Source organism: Panulirus ornatus, chromosome 13, assembly GCF_036320965.1.
Source record: "Panulirus ornatus isolate Po-2019 chromosome 13, ASM3632096v1, whole genome shotgun sequence".
Lineage (NCBI taxonomy): Eukaryota > Metazoa > Arthropoda > Malacostraca > Decapoda > Palinuridae > Panulirus > Panulirus ornatus.
In genome coordinates, this window is record NC_092236.1 from 51,780,439 (window position 1) to 51,803,828 (window position 23,390).

General features: G+C 38.9%; 1 protein-coding gene across 6 annotated transcripts in view; it reads left to right on the forward strand.

Moving 5' to 3' along the window:
- The first annotated feature begins 268 nt into the window (after positions 1-268).
- The window catches only part of LOC139752872 (uncharacterized), a 41,982-nt gene continuing 18,860 nt past the window's right edge, over positions 269-23,390 (forward strand). For 2 of the 6 annotated variants that reach the window (XM_071668876.1, XM_071668875.1), the window contains exon 1: positions 407-546. The gene's annotated coding sequence lies outside the window, so the exon portion shown is untranslated. Of the gene's footprint in view, positions 547-8,068; positions 8,547-23,390 lie in introns of all 6 variants that reach the window. The other 4 variants (XM_071668877.1, XM_071668878.1, XM_071668874.1 and 1 more) reach the window with 4 other exon arrangements.

The following is a 23,390-nucleotide window of genomic DNA, read 5'->3' on the forward strand; positions in this document are numbered from 1 at the left end:
AAGAGAAACATTCCGTTTCTTTGTCTGTTCTGGCGCTACTTCGTTACCGCGGAAAACGGTGAATCCGTATGGCCAGGATCGGCACATTTCGAATGTCCGTCCAAACTACCATAAACCCAAAAATCGTATCGTAACAGATTGCTATGTTCAGCAGACGGTGAAATATAAATTTAAATTTATTAAATCTATAGAAAAATAAAAGACTGGCAACTAATTTTCATCAAAAGAATTTGTTTGTTGAAGAAGGAGAGTGTCCGGCCTTGCTATCAATGATCCAGCTTTGTTTACAGTGTCGACGCCGAGCTGTCGGAAATCTGCAAATGGTGTTGAACGGTGCTTTAGTCTGAGGGAAAAATCATTTTTTGACATGTTTCAGCGCGTGTCTCTCGTAAATCCCGATCTGTACTGATAGTGTGTGTGTGTAAGAGAGGCTGAGTGGAAGCAGGGAATATTATGTTCGTCTGACAACTTTTATTTTTTTGTTTTATTGCCACCGCTGTGCAGCTAGCCATGGATCTTGCTTGTTGCGAGGCAGCGGTGAGGAAGGTGAGTATCTCAAGTGTGATGTACACCTTAAAATTTAGCGGCTAAGTGCCTGGTGGTCATGTTTGATATCAGAAGGACTCTTTAGGTAGCTTATGGAAGAGGAAAAACAAGCATATCGAGGGATGAACATTCGGTCGAAGTGATTATGAAGGGAGCTAATAAGATATTACTGATATACATGGGTAGAAATTTAGTTTAGCCGCGCATTTTTATTTACAGTGTATATTGAGTGAATTTGCATTTTTAGTTGTTTTTTTTTATATTGGGAGTACAATGGCATGGAACTGAACATTGTATTGTATTTAATGATATTGAATGTGGTTGCAGTTTCCAAGCATAATGGGATGTTGATGTAAAGGAAGGTAATATTCTCCAGAATATTAACGCATGAAAACTTCATCTAAACACATTTGCAGATAAGATTTCTCTTTATGTGTGATATTACAGTTGAAATATGCTGGTCACACTCATGACTGAAACTGCTCAATTAGTACAGAATATCAGCAAACACAACATATTGAATAGTTGTCCAATCCCACGGCAGCAGATGATTGTGATGTTGGTATATTATGGGTCTCCCTAAACACACAAATCCAGCTTGAATACAAGAATGTGAGGAAATGCAAGTGGAATGCATGAGTTGGAGAAATGCACCTCTAATGGTACATTATTCAGAGGCTCATACAGGAAATGTTATCAAATAGAGCAGCATTTTGCTTTTCTGCGAGTATTTTGAGATTTTCATTAGATCATGCTGAATGCACATCATGATGCTGTTATGGATAATTTGGTAGCAGTCACCGGGTATCATATGAAAAGACGCTTACCACTAATTCACTAAATGTCTTATAGGGCAGAAGGACATTTATTTGTCTTTACTGAATTGAATTTTGCATGATGAATCTTACTTAATTAAAAAGAATGCCATCACGTTGGAATTGAAATTTTCAAATAAAATCATAAAGATAACTACAGAAAAGCCATAAGCTGCCAATGTAATGCATTAAATTTCACTCGCTGACGATCTTTTACAATCTTATAGATGTATTTTGCCACTCCTACTTCAATCCTCATGTATTCCTGTTATTGAGATGTATTTTGGTTTTTAGAGATTTCAGTATATTTCTGTTATTTCAGTTACTAGGTGAGGTGTTGATATTTTTTGTTGATTTTTTTTACAATTGTGTTTAGCTACATATTTTTTTCAGTAATGAATCCCAAATTTTCTTTGATATGCATAACCCACTCTATAATTGCTTCATTTGATATTGTTCAGTGAAGTGTAAACTAACTGTATTTTTAAAACATCGTACAGTACCAGCATTGCAGAGTGAAACCACTCAGTAACCAAAGCTAATAACAATGCAAAGGCAGACTAGACATTTATTCATATAAGTAATTCTACAATAAAGATAAACAAGATGATATTGAGGAAGGTTATGGAGATCACATAATGAAGGTTTAACTATTGTAAAGGTTAATGAGACATCTAGAGATCAAAGGAATATGTGAAAAACTAACCTGACCCAGCAATTTTTTACTGGTAATTTTCTTGTGGTATTTCATCATTTTGATTGTGCATTGACACAAACTTTGGATTGAGTGATAATGTTCTATAAAGAATACATGAAGAACGTTGAGCCTGAGATAGTGTCATATCATTCGTATAATTCTGGTGTGATTGCTATTGACTTTAGGTATTGCATGATTTTTTAGAGAAGAGAATAAGAGCAGCAGAGCATTATACGTTATCTATTTTATTTCATGATATTAAAGTGGTGATAGTGATGAGGGTTATGAAGATCATAGTGAAATTAGTTACAATAAAAGTAGGTGAAAACCTCGTTCAAAAACTCATCATTTTAATTATGTTTGGATGTTAAGTGATTGTTTTCTGCAATATTAGATAAGGTGATAGCAGTGAAGGTTATGTATATCGGGAGAAAATTTGTGGTTGATGAATAAAAAAGTAGGTAAAGCACTTTTTAGATATCTCCAGAACTCGTAAAACCTCATAATCAACCGAATCTATATAAAGCTCAGGTATTAGACAGAGCAAAAGTGCATATGTTTTTTTTATACATGATCACCATTTCCTACGTTCGCGGGAAATGTATGGTACCATTATTACCTTTGCCTGCTGCTTTGGATTGCATGTCCGTGCAAAGTTTCATCTGTTTTTTGACATCTGGTACCATTTGCACGTTCCTCACTCTTAGGTTTAACTTGTATATTTGACTATATTATTGAAAATTTCAATACAACTTAATTGCTAAGGAGGTTGGTTAAGGGTTTCATAGTTTCCTTTGATCTTTTTATTTGGGTACAGTACAGTGTAACATGCTTTTACATTTATTCCACATCTTCCCAGATACTGAACTATGGTTGCATTATTAAGTATTATTCAGTGCAAAATATAAGATGAATTGGTACCTACATTTGGTAATTATATTTCTGTAATCACAATGAAGTATATAAGGCATCATAAACACAACTAGTCATTTCCCAAAACTAAATAGGATGAAGAGCTATAATAGGCTTTGGTAACTGTACAGCTAGAATATCTCCACAGTGCTATTTGCTCCGAACAGTGACCATTTTTACTCTGCAATTTTAGTGGGTTTAGAGAGTACAGTAACAGTTTGTGGAGCATGATTTGTAGCATAATAACATTAAACAAAATTAATTAAAGTGATAGAGTTATTTATATCAGGAAAAATGTGGGATTAACATAAAAAGTAGATAATGTACTTGTGATAAAGAACTTCACATTACATGGAGTGTTAGTAGAAATGTACTAGCATTATATTTGTCTCATGCTCATGTATAATCTTTTGACATCTGCCATCATGTTGATGGTCTATAATTTATACTAGGTCACTAGGATATTGAACATTTAGATAAATCTTGACTGCTCGGAAGGTTTGTATAGGTTCCCATGATTTCTTTACAAATGTGTTTCATCCTTTTATATTAACTCCACTGTTTTGATAACTATGCTACTTCAGTACTGCCATTATCATATGATTCTGTATGAAATATAAGATGCATCAGTTCTTCACAGGTAGTATATTCACAATCACAATGAAATTTGTAAAGTATCGTAGATATGAGGAACCATTTCCCAAAACTACTTTTGATGTGGGGCTGAAATAGAGTTTTATCTCATGTTTTACCATCAGCAAAACCAGTGAAAACCTCACTTAACCCTCCCAGCCCTAGCAGCCAAGATATGGTATAGGTATGCCATTATTGATATCATTTGCTGCTGGAGGCTATGGCATGGTTACATGTGGGAAGGTTAGGCACTTGGGCAAACCACCACTTTTTCAGCTATTTGTTTACATTTGTTGGCAGTTGGGGTGATGCTGAAAGTTAAGATAAATCTCAGCTGCTTTGAGAGGTTTTCACAGACTGGTTATTTTTGCATGTTTCACATAACCTTCTTGTGGATAAGACTCATGATTTAAAACAATATGAAATGAGTATCCCTTGTGGGATATGCACCTCCTAAAGGGTTGATTTTACCATAATTAAACCCTTTATTTTTACTTGTCATCATAATATTTACTACTATTGCCATGTTTGATGTTACAGAATGAAATATAATTCTCCACATGCTCTTCCACACATTTTGCACTGTAAGCACTATAATATCATTGTAAAGCAAAGTTATCAATATCCATAACTAATAGCAGTAAGAAACTGAACTGAACTTTTACCCTATTGTATTCTGCGATGTTGAATAAAGCTGTAGTATTGAGAGTAATGTAGATATCAGAGAAAATGTGGGATTTGATTTATGTAAAATTTGGTGAACGTGAAAAAATCAGCAGAACGAATGGACGCTTCCCCTAGCACCTTATGTATATTGTAAAAATATGCCATTCCAACATTAGCCATGTAACATATATGCACTGTTCTTTTTCCCCTTTCCTAAATACTTGAGGATCTTGTTCCCCTAGAGATGATTTTTATCAATACAGAATGAGAGATAAGCAGCATAGAAATGAGCTCAATGCTATAGTATGCACAGGATGGCTACTGCTCCACTGATTTCAGAGTTATGAGTGGATAGTGTTCCTTTCGTGTATATCTTAACCTGTCATTTACTCCAAGTAGATATATACATTACCCAGGAGACTCCTCTTGACAGATGTTTTCAAATTGAGTCTTGCGCCTCTATATCAAAGCTGTGAACCAAACTTGGGTGGTGGCTGATGTGGCATTGCATGATAATTTCTCCTCACTCACTTATCCAGAGATCTTTCATATCCCATATTAATGTGATAAAGGAAGTAGATTATCAGGAATTGCTACAAATGCTCAGGCAGTACTCCCTTGAATGCATATGGAAGAGGTATATCATCATTTATGCCTGGAAAATCCTGAAGGGTAAGGTTCCCAAACTGTTTGGAAACAACATCCTACTGACATGACAGGCATGGAAGAGTTTGTAAAATACTACCTCTGAAATCCAGAGGTGTCATATATGTAAAAAGAGAACTCCTTAAACATCTGGAGCTCAAAACTCTTCAGCACCTTGCCCTCTGCCATCAGAAGCCACGTGATAGAGAAGTTCAAGAGTGCACTGGGCATGTACCTACAAAGTGTATCCAACCTGTCAGGCTCTAGGGGCTGTGTGGGCCTGAGGGCTGCATCTTTCAACAGCTTGGTTGAACAACCCAGTCCAGCAGCCTGGGCCCAGCCCAGGCTGTGGGGATGAAGACCCTTAAAGATTCTGCAAGGTATCCTCCTGCCATGCCAATGACAGCACATTTTCTTGAATATTCTAGGAATGACCAGGCAGACGATCCTGAATTACTCAATGATGCTCTGTTTTAGATCATGCAGAGAGTGATTTTGATGATACTGATTCTTGTAGCATATGAAATTGATCAAGATGAGGCAGATGTTTCTAGCAATAAAAGTGAAGGTAGTGTTGCCATTGCACACCAGACCATGACGACTGTGCATTTCACTAGTGCAGCTGATAACTTTAGTCTTATGATTTTGCTGCAATGAAAAAGAAATAGTGAATCACAGTCATTATGATAAGAGAACGTTTATAGCATGAGTTTAAACATGATAATAATCTGTAATCAGTATTTTGGTGGGGGTAGAATTAATGATAAGATGTACAGTACAGTACAGTTGCAATTTACTTGACACAAGCCTTACTCTTCGTAATGCGTTGTGCTGAAAAACTTTTGCAAAACTCCTACACTTTATCAGAGTAAAAGTAGTGGACAAATTGTACTTCTGAAGTGAATTTTTTTCATTGTTATATGAATATTTTTGAAAATTTAAGGTTAAGTACAATGCTCAGTTTTGGTTATTTTTGTTATATTTTGACTTGAACATTAATGATTTAGTTATATTTGTCTAACATGGAGGTTAGGCAAGGTTTATGCAGGTTGTGATGACTTCCTATTTGTTTCACCGTCTGTTTTCATTGATATTCAAACCTTCACTGTTATCTTATTTAATATCTCAAAATAGAATTAAGTTTTGCAAATCATGCTCACCAACTCACTTTGCACTCTTTGTATGTATTACATCTAAAGCTAGTTTCATTGCATAGTTAGACTGATGATGTGTCATTCTTTAGGTTTGTCCCATCACCTTATTAACTAGACTTGGCGATTATCAACTTTATTTGGCCCTTTATCAGCAATTTTCTCTTTACCAGATAGAAAGAAAATTGTTGAAAAATTAGAAAAATGGACAGAGGAGATAGGAGAAAAGAAAATAATGTTTTCACTGAAAAATTATACTGGGTACAGAGGGAGTGTTAGGGGCGAGTGGCCATAGTGAAGATGGTTAGCCAGCATCCATGTTTATGCTTCAGTCTGTTTCAAATTACTAACCATAGCTGGGTTTCATTGAGGTAGGCTAAGTTTTCTGCACTAGGGGGGTTGACCCCCCTGGTTATTCAGTTTGGTAAGTTTGATTGGTTCATCTGTTTAACTCTTTTGATGCCATAGTAGTTATCAAGAAGCTTTCCCAAAAGGTGTCTGTCAGTTGTGGAACAAATAACAAGTATTAATATGATTTTTTAGATTTTTTTTACACAGTATTATATATTAGATATCTGACATTAGATTTTTGAAAGAAACATAAAATGTCTAAAGGTTTCATTTTCTCCCAACTAATTTTTGAAAAAATTATCAAACCAGTATTGTTGAAAAAGATTCAGATTGAAGCAAGTTGTATAACAAAGGCATGAAATTTTATTATATATACAAAATAGTTGCATAGTTCCATATTCTTGTTAAACTTTACACTGCATGTATAGTATTACTGTGAAAGTTTCATGGTCATAACATGCTTGAATCTCTCATACAGTATTTACAGAAATATTCTGTTGTTATATCTTGTTCTGGACTACATGCATTCAGTAATGTAATTATTATGTATGGTATGTAACTTACCAGTATAAAGGGTAGCTACATCACTAAATTCACACACATTACATCATTAGGGTGGTGTATGTGCCATCCTTACAAAACAGTTTAAGCTCGATAACAGTTGATCTGAACAGTTTTTATTCACTTACATCGGGAGGTATACCCCTAAAATCCAGAGGTGTGATATGCATAAAAAGAGAGAACACCTTAAACATCCAGGGCCTAAGACTTATCAACACCTTGCCAGCTATTATCAGAGACTGCATGAGATGCATAGTAGAGAAGTTTAAGAATGCACTATATAAATACGTATAGAGTGTGTCAGGCCAGCTAAGTGATGGGGGCTGTGTGGCCTGCAGCTTCCAACTGCTTGGTAGACCAACAACCCTATCCAGCAGCCTGGACCCATCCTGGGTTGCAGGTGTGAAGACTCAGAAAGACTTCAACAGGTATCGTGAAAAAAGAAAAATGAAAGTTAGAAAGAAAAGGATGGAAATTTTAGCGCTTTGATATATGAAATTCACAGTATTTTACCAATTATGTCTAGAACACATTTGAGTGCATTGCATGTACATATCATGTATCATTTCTATAAACCATGTACATAGACATGTCAGGTTACATAGGGACATTTGTATATGAAAAGTTAGATGACTGTAAATTTGATTCAGATTACAAGGCAGTTTGTCTGAAATTTGATATGAATGGTGCAAGAATATTGTGTTTAGTAATACCTCCCAAACCAGGACATTCTGAAGACTAAACGCTGAACATATGGAGAACCTGCCATCTTCTGGGTTACAAGGGAAACAAAAAGACACCATTATGAGTTTAAGAAATTTTGTCTGAGTGGCAGCATTATCACTGCATAGCTTATTTGTTAGAAAAGTGAATGCTAAATGGCTGATGCTCTTGAACAGGCATCTGATTGGCTAGTGGCACTCCCATTATCCTATTTAGCATCTCTCTTGCCCCTGTTATAGTCTGTTTTATTTTGTGCAGATCTCTCATATCATTTCCATAATTTTGTATGAAATTATGTGGACTTTTCATATGGTTTACAATGTTGATATAGTTCAGAAGTGCAATGTATTAACACAGTTGTTTTTTAGTGAGGATGACTGGCCTCATCCTCTTCCTGAAGTGGGGATTAACTCCTGTTATCCTGCTTGCTACGCCCTACCCACATCAGGCTTCATCGGAAGACTATGCTCAGCCTGCTTTTATTTGCCCTCATTTTGTATAAATAAATCCTGATCTTCTGGGCAGTCTTGAGCAGTGAATGTCTATTAATAAAAACATTACACAGCCATCTTGGGTGGATAATGAATGATTAATGGCCAAAAGATTGAGAAAGCATGGCCATATGACAGTATTTAGCAAGTGCAAGGCAGTGTAGTGCATATTGATGAAAGTGCTTTGAAAAATGCATTATTGGATAAATATGTCATTACATATGCTTATATGAATAAAAATACATTGTGATGTGTATATGAAACATTATATAGAAAGAAAATAGTGAGTGCATGAGTGGTCAGAAATAACAGATTTACATTAGGCATGGATTCACTTCGTGGCAGCACTTGCAAGGTATGCTATATATATATATATATATATTTTTCATTACCCAGCTTTTCTACATGTGGAAGGAATTCCTTGTGTATGCATCTAATTGATAGTTTGTTTGATTTTTAAAAATATTTTTGCATAATTTTTCCTTTAATGTGGTTTGAAAAATAGTGATATTTTTACATGCTAAAGAGAAGAAAAGGGCTCATATTAAACTCTCATAACCCTGAACAAAATTATGTTAGATAATTTTTTTAGATAAAGGATAGTTTCACAAAATTTATGTATATGTAAATATTTGTTTATGGATGGGGTTGTTAGAGAGGTGAATGCAAGAGTTTTGGAAAGAGGGGCAAGTATGCAGTCTGTTGTGGATGAGAGAGCTTGGGAAGTGAGTCAGTTGTTGTTCGCTGATGATACAGCGCTGGTTGCTGATTCATGTGAGAAACTGCAGAAGCTGGTGACTGAGTTTGGTAAAGTGTGTGAAAGAAGAAAGTTGAGAGTAAATGTGAATAAGAGCAAGGTTATTAGGCACAGTAGGGTTGAGGGTCAAGTCAATTGGGAGGTAAGTTTGAATGGAGAAAAACTTGAGGAAGTGAAGTGTTTTAGATATCTGGGAGTGGATTTGGCAGCAGATGGAACCATGGAAGCGGAAGTGAATCATAGGGTGGGGGAGGGGGCAAAAATTGTGGGAGCCTTGAAGAATGTTTGGAAGTCGAGAACATTATCTCGGAAAGCAAAAATGGGTATGTTTGAAGGAATTGTGGTTCCAACAATGTTGTATGGTTGCAAGGCGTGGGTTATGGATAGAGTTGTGCACAGGAGAGTGGATGTGCTGGAAATGAGATGTTTTTTTGAGGACAATATGTGGTGTGAGGTGGTTTGATCGAGTAAGTAATGTAAGGGTAAGTGAGATGTGTGGTAATAAAAAGAGTGTGGTTGAGAGAGCAGAAGAGGGTGTTGTGAAATGGTTTGGTCACATGGAGAGAATGAGTGAGGAAAGATTGACCAAGAGGATATATGTGTCTGAGGTGGAGGGAACAAGGAGAAGTGAGAGACCTAATTGGAGGTGGAAAGATGGAGTGAAAAAGATTTTGAGTGATCGGGGCCTGAACATGCAGGAGGGTGAAAGGCGTGCAAGGAATAGAGTGAATTGGAACAATGTGGTATACTGAGGTCGACTTGCTGTCAGTGGATTGAACCAGGGCATGTGAAGCGTCTGGAGTAAACCATGGGAAGTTGTGTGGGGCCTGGATGTGGAAAGGGAGCTGTGGTTTCGGTGCATTATTACATAACAGCTAGAGACTGAGTGTGAACGAATGGGGCCTTTGTTGTCTTCCTAGCACTACCTCGTGCACATGAGGGGGGAGGGGGTTGTTATTACATGTGTGGCGAGGTGGTGATGGGAATGAATAAAGGCAGACAGTAATAATTATGTACATGTGTATATATGTATATGTCTGTGTGTGTATATATATGTATATGTTGAGATGTATAGGTATGTATATTTGCATGTGTGGATGTTTATGTATATACATGTGTATGTGGGTGGGTTGGGCCATTCTTTCGTCTGTTTCCTTGCGCTACCTCGCTAACGCGGGAGACAGCGACAAAGCAAAATAATGATAATAATAGTGATAAAAAAATATGTATTTATCGGTTTGCAGCAGGGGTGTGTGATGTCTCCATGGTTTTTTAATTTGTTTATGGATGGTGTTGTTAGGGAGATGAATGCAAGAGTTTTGGGGAGAGGGGCAAGTATGCAGTCTGTTGTGGATGAGAGGGCCTGGGAAGTGAGTCAGTTGTTGTTCGCTGATGATACAGCGCTGGTGGCTTATTCAGGTGAGAAACTGCAGAAGCTGGTGACTGATTTTGGTAAAGTATGTGAAAGAAGAAAGCTGGGAGTAAATGTGAATAAGAGCAAGGTTGTTAGGTACAGTAGGGTTGAGGGACAAGTCAGTTGGCAGGTAAGTTTGAATGGAGAAAAACTGGAAGAAGTGAAGTGTTTTAGATATCTGGGAGTGGAAATAACAGTGGATGGAACCATAGAAACGGAAGTGAGTCACGGAGGGGGAGGAGGCGAAAGTTCTGGGAGCATTGAAAAATGTGTGGAAGGCGAGAACATAATCTCGGAAAGCAAAACTTTGTATGTTTGAAGGAATGGTGGTTCCAACAATGTTATATGGTTGTGAGGCGTGGGCTATAGATAGGGTTGTGCAGAGGAGGGTAGATGTGTTGGAAATGAGATGTTTGAGGACAATATGTGGTTTGAGGTGTTTTGATTAAGTAATGAAAGAATAAGAGAGATGTGTGGTAATTAGAAGAGTGTGGTTGAGAGAGCAGAAGAGGGTGTATTAAAATGGTTTGGTCAGTGGATTGAACCAGGGCATTTGAAGCATCTGGGGTAAACCATGGAAAGTTTTGTGGGGCCTGGATGTGGAAAGGGAGCTATGGTTTCGATGCATTATACATGACAGCTAGAGACTGACTGTGAACGAATGTGGCCTTTGTTGTCTTTTCCTAGCGCTACCTTGCATGCGTATGGGGGAGGGGGTTGTCATTTCATGTGTGACAGGATGGTGACGGGAATGAATAAAGGCAGCAAGTATGAGTTGTGTACATGTGTATATATGTATATGTGCGTGTGTGGACGTGTATGTATATATATGTGTATGTGGGTGGGTTGGACCATTCTTTTGTCTGTTTCCTTGCGCTACCTCACTAACGCGGGAGATAGCGACAAAGTATAATAGATGAATAGATAGATATTTATTTATTCTTTATTATAGTTTGTTGCTGTCTCCCGCATCAGCGAGGTAGTGCAAGGAAACAGATGAAAGAATGGCCCAACCCACCTACATACACATGCATATACATACACGTCCACACACAAATATTTATACCTATACATTTCAACGTATACATACACAGACATATACATATATACACATGTTCTTAACTCACACTTACTACCTTTATTCATTCCTGTAGCCACCCCGCCATGCATGAAATGACAACCCCCCTCCCCCGGCACATGTGTGAGATATCGCTAGGAAAAGACAACAAAGGCCACATTCGTTCACACTCAGTCTCTAGCTGTCATTTATAATGCGCTGAAACCACAGTGCCCTTTCCACACCCAGGTCCCACAAAACTTTCCATGGTTTACCCCAGACACTTCACATGCCCTGGTTCAATCCATTGACAGCACGTCGACCCTGGTGCACTATATCTTGCATGCCTTTCACCTGCCTGCATGTTCAGGCCCCAATCGCTCAAAATCTTTTTCACTCCATCCTTCCACCTCCAGTTTGATCTCCCACTTCTCCTCGTTCCCTCCACCTCTGACACATATCCTCTTTGTCAATCTTTCCTCACTCATTCTCTCCTTGTGACCAAACCATTTCAATACATCCTCATCTGCTCTCTCAACCACACTCTTTTTATTACTACACATCTCTTACCCTTTCATTACTTACTCGATCAAACCACCTCACACCACATATTGTCCTCAAACATCTCATATCCAACACATCCACCCTCCTCCGCACAACCCTATCTATAGCCCATGCCTCGCAACCATATAACATTGTTGGAACCACCATTCCTTCAAACATATCCATTTTTGCTTTCCGAGATAATGTTCTCGCCTTCCACACATTTTTCAACGCTCCCAGAACTTTTGCCCCCTTCCCACCCTGTGACTCACTTCCACTTCCATTGCTCCATCCGCTGCCAAAACCACTCCCAGATATCTAAAACACTTCACTTCTTCTAATTTTTCTCCATTCAAACTTACCTCCCAATTGACCTGTCACTCAACCCTTCTGTACCTAATAATGTTGCTGTTATTCACATTTACTCTCAGCTTTGTTCTTTCACACACTTTACCAAACTCAGTTACCAGCTTCTGCAGTTTCTTACCCAAATCAGCCACCAGCGCTGTATCAACAGCGAACAACTGACTCACTTCCCAAGCCTTCTCATCCACAACAGACTGCATACTTGCCCCTCTCTCCAAAACTCTTGCATTCGCCTCCCTAACAACCCCATCCATAAACAAATCAAACAACCATGGGGACATCACACACCCTTGCCGCAAACTGGCATTCACTGAGAACAAATCACTTTCCTCTCTTCCTGCTTGTACACATGCCTTACATCCTTGATATAAACTTTTCACTGCTTCTAGCGACTTGCTTCCCACACCATATACTCTTAATACCTTCCACAGAGCATCTTTATCAACTCTATCATATGCCTTCTCCAGATCCATATATGCTACTTACAAATCCATTTGTTTTTCTAAGTATTTCTCACATACATTCTTCAAAGCAAAACCTGAGCCACACATCCTCTTCCACTTCTAAAACCACACTGCTCTTCCCCAATCTGATGCTCTGTACATGACTTCACCCTCTCAGTCAATACCCTCCCATATAATTTCCCAGGAATACTCAACAGATTTATACCTCTGGAATTTGAAAACTCACCTTTATCCCCTTTGCCTTTGTACAATGGCTCTATGCATGCATTCTGCCAATCCTCAGGTGCTTCACCATAAGCCATACATACATTGAATATCCTAACCAACCAGTCAACAATACACTCACCCCCTTTTTTAATAAACTCCACTGCAGTACCATCCAAACCCGCCGCCTTCCCAGCTTTCATCTTCCGCAAAGCTTTCACTACCTCTTCTCTGTTTGCCAAATCATTCCCCTTGACCCTCTCACTTTGCACACCACCTCGACCAAAACACCCCATATCTGCCACTCTATCATCTAAGACATTCAACAAACCTTCAAAATACTTACTCCATCTCCTCACATCACCATTACTTGTTATTACCTTCCCATTACCCCCCTTCACCAATGTTCCCATTTGTTCTCTTGTCTTACACATTTTATTTACCTCATTCCAAAACATCTTTTTATTCTCCCTAAAATTTAATGATACTCTCTCACCCCAACTCTCATTTGCCCTCTTTTTCACCCCTTGCACCTTTCTCTTGACCTCCTGCCTCTTTCTTTTATGCATCTCCCAGTCATTTACACTGTTTCTTTGCAAAAATTGCCCAAATGCCTCTCTCTTCTCTTTCACTAATAATCTTACTTCTTCATCCCACCACTCACTACCCTTTCTAATCTGCCCACCTCCCATGCTTCTCATGCCATATTTTTATAGTTATCAAAATTCAGGTTGCTGAAAAAGATGAATTCAATATTGGGCAAAAAAGTGTAGAAAGCAGGATCTTACCACCAAAACATTGCTCAGCATGAGAATTTTAGCAGTAGCTAGTAGGCTGACTGCAGGCAAGAAATTGTCAGCTTCATGTATGATTGTTCACTCATGTACTACACCGTAAATATCTATTGTTTGATAACCTGTATTTATTTATAGGTGTACTACATGTTTCAGATTCAATCTGTATTGTAAAATCAACATGAAGTAAGGGCACAGTATACCATATGGCCTGCTAGATTGACGGTGATGTTTTTGGAAAGAAGTAAACATTTATTTTATGCTTGTCTAAAAGTGATAGAAATAGTGAAAGCTTATTGAATTACTGATGATAATAGATGATAAATTTTAACATAGTAAAGAATGAGAGAATGGGAGAGATTAAGCAGAAATCTCTTTATAGGCATGGCCTTGATCACAGGAATCACCGCTTGCAATTTCATGACCACTTGTTTCTTAAATGTATTATGTGATAGCTGTTTTGAAATAGGAAATTACAATCTTTTAAATTTGGTTTACCTATTAATAAAGTAGAAGTCTGCAATAATGAAAATTTAATAAATAGTGACAGTAACATACATTTGATAAGAATCAACCATTTAATTTGCACTTGCATAAAAGTGATGAAAACAGTAAAAGCCTGATAGTTACTAATAAGCTATTAATGATACTTATGTTCATACATACAGGTACATTTTATGTTTACAGTATCATTATTCCTTCATAGAATGATCATATGTCATTTATATTTGTTAAATGTCATGAAGGAAAATAACCAGGTGAATGTTCTATATTTACTACAGAACTGTATGCTAGTCAGGTTACACTTAAAACACTTGTGCAGTCTCCTAAAAGGAAGTTTACCTTCTGCTTTACCTTCACTCCAAGCCATAACACCATGCTCTAGTGCATCCCATAGTTCAAAAATTCCAAGCATAAAAGTGTAGAATTTTGCTGTGGTCTTGGACATGTTGATATCAGCACTTATGAATCAGCAGATGCTGCAGCTAAAGCAGCTACACCGAGCAATTTGTATATGAGAGTTATACCTCACTGTGGTTTAATGAATAAGATTCATAATCATGTTGATGTAAAAGGTAAGCTAGATGCCACTTGGAAGCCCAAAGGAATGTCAAACTACAGAGTACTTGAAAAGATGTTTAGTAAGGCATTCCTTATGCTAGAGTAGTCATCATTTTGAACAGTTCTCTGTTGGTTGAAGTTAGGTCATAATATGTCGACTCATGGTCATTCATGGAGAGGAGGAGACATGTTCCATTATGTGATACCTACAGATGCAATAAGACCATGAAGTGCGTTTTATTGGAAGGCCAAAAATATAAGAGTCTTTAAGGCTAATATGAATTACATGTTATTGTAACAATAGAGAGAATAAGAGCACAGGATTGGAGAAATTGTAGAGATTGAAATTAATGTAGGAGGACTTGTGATTTTAAAGGAAGCCTGAGTATATGAGAGTCTTAAGTTTTTAAATATCTGTTAAAGGAAGACAAATTGTATCATTCTCTGTGAGTAGTTTTAAGTTTTTACTTGTATTTTTTCAAGTTGAGAATTGCTGAAAAACCATAAAGTTGTAGCAGCACTGTACAAATTCCACAAAATCCTTCACACAGTAATATTCATTGAGATCAGTCCAGAAGTGTGATATGTTGATTTTGAAATTAGAAAAATTATTTCTTATGCTGGTTTCTTTCAGCCTATTAAGCATAATTTGATTTCGGATCAAGAATTTGGTACTCCCCTCACAACCAGGGCTGTGTGCCAGACCCTTGATGTAAAGAGAGTGGCATCTACTTTGGTTTGCTTAAGATCCTCCTGCTGGATGAAATTGTCATGATGAATCCATGGCATAGATCTGGTTGCCTTATCTTGAGTAACTAAGTGCAGACTGGATTGCATTCTCTGTATTCTCTGTGTTTCGTAGAAGGTGACTAAAGAGGGTGGGAGCGAGAGGGCTGGAAACCCTCCCCTTCTTGTATTTCAATCTAAAAGAGGAAACAGGAGTCAAGCAGAGATTCCTCATCCTTCTTGAAGGCTCAAGTCGGGATGTCTGAATGTGTGTGGATGTAACCAAAATGAGAAGAAAGGAGATATAAGTAGTATGTTTGAGGAAAGAAACCTGAATGTTCTGGCTTTGAGTGAAATGAAGCTCAAGGGTAAAGGAGAAGAATGGTTTGAAAACTTCTTGGGAGTAAGGTCAGGGGCTGGTGAGGCAACAAGAGCTAAGGAAGGAGTAGCACTACTCCTGATGCAGGAGTTGTAGGAGTGTATGATGGGGTGTAAGGAAGTTAGTTCTTGATTGATGTGGGTAAAAGTAAAAGTGGATGGTGAGAGATGGGTGATTATTGGTGCTTATGCACCTGGTCATGAGAAGAAAGATCATGAGAGACAAGTTTTTTTGGAGCAGCTGAATGAGTGTGTCAGCAGTTTTGGTGCACAAGATTGGGTACCCAATTGGTGATGGGTGATTTGAATGCTAAGGTGAGTAATGTGGCAGTTAAGGGTATAATTGGTGCACGTGGGGTATTCATTGTTGTGAATGAAAATGTTAAAGATCTTGTGGATTTTTATGTGCATTTGTCTGTGTGCAGTCACTGGAATATCATAACATATGATTGGTTGCATTACTAACATAATCAGGCATCATACATGGGTGTGTGGATATTATTACATTAAATATCTAAAGCTTCTAGCAGTATCCAAAATAATGTGGCATGCATCCTAACACAACTGCTGATAGTAATCAAACATCCCAATTCACAATTGCAAAGGAATTCTTGTCAATGCCCTTAACTGATTGACATGTCACAAACAATATCCAGTAGTTCCTTCCACAGAGCGTGATACTGACAGGTGGCTTCACCTCACATCTCTGGTGCTAAAAGTTCACTTAAGTGAGTACAAACTGGTAACACATGTTCTTAGCTGGATTTTGAGTAACTCATCTGCAGCTGGGTCTCTGGGCATGAGTTTATCTGTGGCCTTGCGATGGACCCTCATCATCACACAACTAAGACTCTTTTCAGCTGGGACCCTGATTGGTACCCTACAGGTGCTCGACCCAAACAGGTGCCCAGTATTCCTAGTAGATGTTGAATGCTGTCCCCCCTGGGCTGGGCGACAGTCTCCCTTCATTCACTCGATCTGCATCTCATCTTGACACAGCTTTCTCAATAAACTCAGACTTGGACAGGATGTCTCAATGGGGTAGGCAAAATCTAAGTCAAGTTTGATGCCTCCAAGACCCAGTTTTTATCCATCTCTCTGTATTGAAAACTCATCTCAACTCTTGTCTCTCCTTTGATTGTTCTGTAATTTCACCTCTTAAGTATTGAGAAAACTTGGTATTACTGTAACATCCACTCTATCTTGGAAATCCCACATTGCAGGAATAGCTAAGTTTGCCTCTTGATAAACTGGATGTCCTGTTTAGATGTCGAAACTTCTTTTCTTCTGAACAGTTGCTCCGTTTATATAAAGGACTGATTTGTCCTTGTATGGATTACTGCTTTCATGTCCGGAGTGGTTCACTTTCCATCTTCTATACGTAATACTTTGGTTTTTACTCCTGAGAGCTGGCTGCTTGTGTGCCCCCACCACTAGCTAGACCGTGCAATACTTGGCAAGTTGCTGCATCACATGATTACTGTTTCACCATCAGCAACTCAAGGGTGGGCCATTTTGATAACTGCTTCTTTTCCTACACTTCAAAGGTTTGGAACTCTCTGCCTTCTCATGTCTTTCCCAGTCACTATCTCTTGACACATTTTTTAACGCAGGTTTTTCACTTCTTCCAAAATTCATAAATACTTCCCTTGTCTTTTCTTTTTTCCTTTCATAATTCCCTGTATATTTTGAATAAGGCCTGGCCTTGATTTGAACTTTTCCTCCTGTCTGTGACTGGAGCCATAAAAAAATTATTTAAAAAAATCACCCTGCATTTGCCACCCTATCATCAAACACGCTTGACAGCCTTTCAAAATTCTCACTTCATCAGTACCTTTTACCATTTTTCCCCTTTATCATTGTTCTCATTTGTTCTCTTGTTTTTAGTACACTGTTAACCTCTTTCCAAAAGATCCTGTTCTCCCTGAAGTTTACTGATTCTCACTCACCCCAACTCTCATTTGCCCTCTTTTTCATCACCTGCACCTTCCTCTTGTCCTCCTGTTTTCTTTTTTTACATTTCCCAGTCATTTACATTCCTTCCCTGTACATACCACTCATATACCTCTCTCTTCTCTCTCACTTGGGACTTCTTTTCATCATCCCACTGCTCACTACTCTTTGTAACCTGCCCATTACCCACCTTACACATGCCACACACACATCTCTCACACATGCCAGCACTGTTTCCCTAAGTACCTCCCTTTCTTCACTTCCTCCCCTTGCTTCGTTTACTCTCACCTTTTGCCATTCTACACTCAGTCTCTCATAGTATTTCTTCACATAAATCTCTTTTTCCAAGCTCACTTACTTTCACCACTCTCTCCTCACCCATCACATTTCTGCTTTTCTAAAAACCTCTGCAAGTCTTCACCATGGCCTCCATAAGGTTATGATCAGACATCCCACCAGTTGCCCCTCTTAGCCCATTCACATCTGAAAGTCTCTATTTTGCATGCCTATGGTTAGAATGTAATCCAGTAGCGTCTACTGACCATCTTTTCTACTCACGTATGTCAAGTTGTGTATGTCCTTTTCAAACCACATATTCCTAATCACTAGTCCTTTTTCAGCACACAATTCTACCAGCTATGCACTATTACCGTTTGCATTATTGATTACCTCATACCCCCCAGTTATACCCTCAGCTGCCGCATTACTCACCTTTATATTTTAAGTCTCCAATCAGTAATACCAGGTCTCTTGCATCAAAACTGCAGACACGCTTATTTAACTGCTCCCAGAACACTTTCCTCTCATGATCTTTCTTCTCATGGTTAGGTGCATAGGCAGTAATTATTACCCATCACTCGCAATCAACTCTCTTATTTTCCCACATTGGTCCAGAGCTCATTTCCGTACAGTCTTTCACACTATTCCACAACTCCTGCTTCAGCAGTAGCACTGCCCACTCCTTAGTCTTTACCTTCCCACCAACCCCTGACTTTGCTCTCAGACATTTCCAAACAGTTCTTCCTCTTTACCCTTGAGCTGTGTTTCACTAGAGTCACAATATCCTGCTTCCTTTCCTTAAAAGTACTACTTATCTCTCCTCTCTTCTTTTCCTGGTTACATCCACACACATTCAGACACCCCAGCCTGAGCTGTATATATATATATATATATATATATATATATATATATATATATATATATATATATATATATATTTTTTTTTTTTTTTTTTTTTTTTTCATACTATTCGCTATTTCCCGCGATAGCGAGGTAGCGTTAAGAACAGAGGACTGGGCCTTTGAGGGAATATCCTCACCTGGACCTCTCCTCTGTTCCTTCTTTTGGAAAAAAAAAAACGAGAGGGGAGGATTTCCAGCCCCCCGCTCCCATATATATATATATATATATATATATATATATATATATATTATCCCTGGGGATAGGGGATTAAGAATACTTCCCACGTATTCCCTGCGTGTCGTAGAAGGCGACTAAAAGGGGAGGGAGCGGGGGGCTGGAAATCCTCCCCTCTCGTTTTTTTTTTTTTTTTTTTTTTTTTTTTTTTTTTTTTTCCCAAAAGAAGGAACAGAGAATTGGGCCAGGTGAGGGTAGTCCCTCAAAGGCCCAGTCATCTGTTCTTAACGCTACCTCGCTAATGCGGGAAATGGCGAATAGTTTGAAAAAAAGAAAGTATATATATATATATATATATATATATATATATATATATATATATATATATATATATATATATATATATATTCTTTCTTTCTTTCAAACTATTCGCCATTTCCCGCGTTAGCAAGGTAGCGCTAAGAACAGAGGACTGGGCCTCTCAGGGAATATCCTGAGGGAATATTCCAAAAGAAGGAACAGATTTTTTTTTTTTTTTTTTTTTTTGCTTTGTCGCTGTCTCCCGCATTTGCGAGGTAGCACAAGGAAACAGACGAAAGAAATGGCCCAACCCACCCCCATACACAATGTATACACACACACATCCACACACGCAAAATATACATACCTACACAGCTTTCCATGGTTCACCCCAGACGCTTCACATGCCCTGATTCAATCCACTGACAGCACGTCAACCCCGGTATACCACATTGATCCAGTTCACTCTATTCCTTGCCCTCCTTTCACCCTCCTGCATGTTCAGGCCCCGATCACACAAAATCTTTTTCACTCCGTCTTTCCACCTCCAATTTGGTCTCCCACTTCTCCTCGTTCCCTCCACCTCCGACACATATATCCTCTTGGTCAATCTTTCCTCACTCATTCTTTCCATGTGCCCAAACCATTTCAAAACACCCTCTTCTGCTCTCTCAACCACGCTCTTTTTATTTCCACACATCTCTCTTACCCTTACGTTACTTACTCGATCAAACCACCTCACACCACACATTGTCCTCAAACATCTCATTTCCAGCACATCCATCCTCCTGCACACAGCTCTATCCATAGCCCACGCCTCGCAACCATACAACATTGTTGGAACCACTATTCCTTCAAACATACCCATTTTTGCTTTCCGAGATAATGTTCTCGACTTCCACACATTCTTCAAGGCTCCCAGGATTTTCGCCCCCTCCCCCACCCTATGATTCACTTCTGCTTCCATGGTTCCATCCGCTGCCAGATCCACTCCCAGATATCTAAAACACTGTACTTTCTCCAGTTTTTCTCCAATGAAACTTACCTCCCAATTGACTTGTACCTCAACCCTACTGTACCTAATAAGCTTGCTCTTATTCACATTTACCCTCAGCTTTCTTCTTTCACACACTTTACCAAACTCAGTCACCAGTTTCTGCAATTTCTCCCCCGAATCAGCCACCAGCAAACAACAACTGACTCACTTCCCAAGCTCTCATCCACAACAGACTGCATACTTGCCCCTCTCTCCAAAACTCTTGCATTCACCTCCCTAACAACCCCATCCATAAACAAATTAAACAACCATGGAGACATCACACACCCCTGCTGCAAACCAACATTCACTGAGAACCAATCACTTTCCTCTCTTCCTACTCGTACATGTGCCTTACATCTTCAATAAACACTTTTCACTGCTTCTAACAACTTGCCTCCCACACCATATATTCTTAATACCTTCCACAGAGTATCTCTGTCAACTCTATCATATTCCTTCTCCAGATCCATAAATGCTACATACAAATCCATTTGCTTTTCTAAGTATTTCTCACATATATTCTTCAAAGCAAACTCTTGATCCACACATCCTCTACCACTTCTGAAACCACACTGCTCTTCCCCAATCAGATGCTCTGTACATGCCTTCACCCTCTCAATCAATACCCTCCCATATGATTTCCCAGGAATACTCAACAAACATATACTCTGTAATTTGAGCACTCACCTTTATCCCCTTTGCCTTTGTACAATGGTACTATGCAAGCATTCCGCCAATCCTCAGGCACTTCACCATGAGTCATACATACATTAAATATCCCTACCAACCAGTCAACAACACAGTTACCCTCTTTTTTAATAAATTCCACTGCAATACCATCCAAATCCACTTGTCTTGCTGGCTTTCATCTTCTGCAAAGCTTTTACTACCTCTTCTCTGTTTATCAAATCATTCTCCCTAACCCTCTCACTTTGCACACCACCTCGACCATAACACCCTATATCTGCCACTCTGTCATCAAACTCATTCAACAAACCTTATATATATATATATATATATATATATATATATATATATATATATATATATATATATATATATATATCTTTCTTTCAAACTATTCGCCATTTCCCGCATTAGCAAGGTAGCGTTAAGAACAGAGGACTGGGCCTTTGAGGGAATACCCTCACCTGGCCCAATTCTCTGCTCCTTCTTTTGGAAAAAAAAAAAAAAAAAAAAAACGAGAGGGGAGGATTTCCAGCCCCCTGCTCCCTCCCCTTTTAGTCGCCTTCTACGACACGCAGGGAATACGTGGGAAGTATTCTTAACCCCCTATCCCCAGGGATAATATATATATATATATATATATATATATATATATATATATATATATATATATATATTGATTGATTGAGAGGGTGAAGTCATGTACAGAGCATCAGACTGGGGAAGAGCAGTGTGGTTTCAGAAGTGGTAGAGGATGTGTGGATCAGGTGTTTGCTTTGAAGAATGTATGTGAGAAATACTTAGAGAAAAACAAATGGATTTGTATGTAGCATTTATGGACCTGGAGAAGGCATATGATAGAGTTGAAAGAGATGCTCTGTGGAAAGTATTTGGAGTATATGGTGTGGTAGGCAAGTTGCGAGAAGCAGTGAAAAGTTTTTATCAAGAATGTAAGGCATATGTACGAGTAGGAAGAGAGGAAAGTGATTGGTTCCCAGTGAATGTCGGTTTGCGGCACGGGTGCGTGATGTCTCCATGATTGTTTAATTTGTTTATGGATGGGGTTGTTAGAGATGTGAATGCAAGAGTTTTGGAGAGATAGGCAAGTATGCAGTTTGTCTTGGATGAGAGGGCTTAGGAAGTGAGTCAGTTGTTGTTCGCCGATGATACAGCGCTGGTGGCTGATTCGGGTGAGAAACTGCAGAAGCTGGTGACTGAGTTTGGTAAAGTGTGTGAAAGAAGAAAGCTAAAAGTAAATGTGAATAATAGCAAGGTTATTAGGTACAGTAGGGTTGAGGGACAAGTCAGTTAGCAGGTAAGTTTGAATGAAGAAAAACTGGAGGAAGTGATATCTGGGAGTGGATTTGGCAGTGAATGGAACCATAGAGGCGGAAGTGAGTCACAGGGTGGGTGAGGGGGCGAAAGTTTTGGGAGTGTTGAAGAATGTGTGGAGGGCGAGAACATTCTCTCGGAAAGCAGTAATGGGTATGTTTGAAGGAGTAGTGGTTCCAACAATGTTATATGGTTGCGAGGCATGGGCTATAGATAGGGTTGTGCGGAGGAGGATGGATGTGTTGGAAATGTTTGAGGACAACATGTGGTGTGAGGTGGTTTGATCAAGTAAGTAATGAAAGGGTAAGAGAGATGTGTGGTAATAAAAGAGTGTGGTTGAGAGAGCAGAAGAGGGTGTATTGAAATGGTTTGGTCACATGGAGAGAATGAGTGAGGAAAGATTGACAAAGAGGACATATGTGTCATAGGTGAAGGGAACGAGGAGAAGTGGGAGACCAAAGTGGAGGTGGAAGGATGGAGTGAAAAATATTTTGAGTGATCGGGGGCCTGAACATGCAGGAGGGTGAAAGGCGTGCAAGGAATAGAGTGAATTGGAACAATGTGGGATACTGCGGTTGATGTGCTGTCAATTAGTTGAACCAGGGTATGTGAAGCGTCCGGGGTAAACCATGGAAAGTTTTTTGGGGCCTGGATGTGGAAAGGGAGCTTTGGTTTCGATGCATTATACTTGACAGCTAGAGACTGAGAGTGAATGAATGTGGCCTTTGTTGTCTTTTCCTAGCGCTACCTTGCTCGTGCAGGGGGAG